Genomic DNA, 2,541 nt, shown 5'->3' with positions numbered 1-2,541 from the left:
TTTGTAAGACTTCCTCATGACCATCATAACAGGCCTTGCTTTTGTCGTATTTTGTGGCTGAAAAAGCAGCCTTGCTTCTTCAGATATTGTAGTTATTTGGATGTATAATAGTTTAGCAAGATGTTACTTTTGTAAGACATCAGATGTTCAAAAAAAGTGCATCAGCAACTTGTACTAAATACTGCAGTGTCCCTTTATAAAAGGTCAGACTAAAACTGACAACTGTACAGTGAAGCCTGACATTTGGATATTTTGAAGTTTTTCATAAATCATAGAATAGTATATGGCTGTAGTTTAGCTTTTTAGGTAAAAGGTATGTTTTCATTAGTACATTTCTTATTGCTGATCACTGTAAAAACATGTGGATCAGCTTTCCATTTCTCTTACGCAGATCATGATAACCTGTAGAGTAGAGTAGACTACAATCATTTGTGCTATGTTTTTAATTTTCTAAAGCACCTTGATGACAGTGAGTGTTCAGTGGTGAAGCATCCTCTATTGAACCACCCTTAAAAAAAGAATAAAAACAGAACATTGCCAAGTCCAATTTCATATAGGTAAAAGATAAAATTATGACTTACTTTGGACTTGGCATAAGGAGTTCCCTTAACCCCCTTCACAAAGGGATACTGCAGTTATACTACATACCCATAGGCACCACAATGAAAATTGAAGCTTATACCTAATTAAGGTTTTATACACACCAGTTCCCCCAGTAAATGCAAATTTTAACAAAATTAGACATGTCATATGTTGAAAATGCTCATGGCAAACAATCATTTTGCATTCCTGCAAATAAAATTGTTTTATACTGTAAGCTGGAGGCGAGTGTAACTTATTTTTGTAATAAAGTTTTTATTTTTTTTATGTGTCATTAATATAAATGTGTGTTAGTACAGAGATCTTCTGGTTAAAAACTTAGAATCGCACACATTTCAGTATGTTTACTTGTATTTACATAATTTTTAGAATAGTGGTTGCCAATAGCCTGTATGTTTTCACATTAATTGATTTTTTTTGTTATCTTAATAAACCATTTTAGTATGTTGTATGTCAATTACTGGGATAGCTGGGACATAAAGTGTAATTAAAAATTGTCAAGTATTCATTGGAATATGTAAATGTGCCTTGCCAGTTTTGAACTTTAAGACAAAGTAAGTGAACAATGGTGAAATGAGTAGTCAATGCCTAAAAGATATTTGCTACCAGAGTTTCATATACTGCCCTTGCTAAAGAAAAGAAATTTCTTCCTCAAATTTGAGCGTAAAACTTAACAGTTGCATTAGCTTCCGAATTTTCAAATCTACTTAGAGAAATTAGGCTTATAGAAAGTGGGTTTTCTAATTGTAGCCTTAAGTATAATTTTGAATTTCAATGTAATCCTTGGTGCTGGCATTCCCAGTGCCAAGGAGTTTAAATGCTCCCTTCAAAGAGGTTGCCATGCCTACTGGCACTTTTACTGTCATACGGTTTTATAAGGAACACTGTCAAGATGTGGAAACCAATTTTGAACTTGCTATGAATTGAAACACTGGGGGCCTGTAGGAGAGGGAAAGTCCTCACATTTCTTAATCTTGAAATCTCTCCATTGCTGAAAAACTTAAAACACTTGTTGGATCACAAGTGCTAGTGACTAGTTCTTAGTCTGGAGATGTGTTGCGGGGGATAATACATTTATGGAATTGTGACAGTGGATGGAAGTGCATAAAAACATTGCGACTAAGGCACTATGTGTGTTGAAATTGTGGATTAAATCCCTAATTTCAGCTCTGATAAAAGCATGGGGGATGACTATTTAAAGAAAAAAAAAATTGACAGGAAAGTTTTTAATGGAATGCAAGCAATGGTGAGTGAGCAAATTACCAAGATCCTGACAGTGTTCCCTCTAATTATGAATTCAAGCCATTATAACTTTTACAATTAAATATGATTTGCACTGTTCTGATATTGGTGCAGTTTTTTAGAAAAATTATCAGAAAACTAAATTGCATGTGGTGATTGATATTGTGAAAAAAAAAAAAACAAAAAAATGTTATTTTTCAAAGCTTTAAATTTGATTGTTTAAAGAAAAACCATTAAGTGGAAATACTGGTGAGAATGGGCAAGCGCATATATATAACATCATTTTGGTTGCACTTGGGTGTTGGTAAACTTGAAATGTTCTACAGCAATAATGCATCTCTTAGGGGGTGCTTTGGTGATAGATGAACATGACACAGTTCTTTTTGGCATGTTGAAGGCAAGTTTTGATTTAATATAATGTGCTGCCTCTGTTTATTCTCGTAGGAGGCTTTCTTTACTGAAACACCTGCAAAGGTGCATAAGTAGTATAGTTCCACATTGGTTTGTAATGTGTTTCTAAATTCAGAGTCTAGTTGAATTTATTAAGAAACCGGAAACTGCTGCTGCTTAACACTTCTGGTTTATAAACACTCCAATACACAGCTTTTTAAATTATACTCTTGTTTTAATACTCATTTTTGTTTGAAAGGTTTCATATAGGACATGCAACTGTACTTTTTTTTTCTTTCCAGTTTTTAA

At 33.4% G+C, this 2,541-nt stretch overlaps 1 protein-coding gene across 4 annotated transcripts in view; it reads left to right on the top strand.

The window, feature by feature from the left end:
* SYNCRIP (synaptotagmin binding cytoplasmic RNA interacting protein) overlaps positions 1 to 1,945 on the top strand; it is a 26,238-nt gene extending 24,293 nt beyond the window's left edge. For all 4 annotated transcript variants that reach the window (XM_056486639.1, XM_056486641.1, XM_056486642.1 and 1 more), the window contains one exon: positions 1 to 1,945. This exon is cut by the window's left edge. The gene's annotated coding sequence lies outside the window, so the exon portion shown is untranslated.
* Positions 1,946 to 2,541: the final 596 nt, after the last annotated feature.

The sequence above is a fragment of the Oenanthe melanoleuca genome, chromosome 3, assembly GCF_029582105.1.
Source record: "Oenanthe melanoleuca isolate GR-GAL-2019-014 chromosome 3, OMel1.0, whole genome shotgun sequence".
NCBI lineage: Eukaryota > Metazoa > Chordata > Aves > Passeriformes > Muscicapidae > Oenanthe > Oenanthe melanoleuca.
This window is presented reverse-complemented; position numbering and strand designations above follow the sequence as displayed.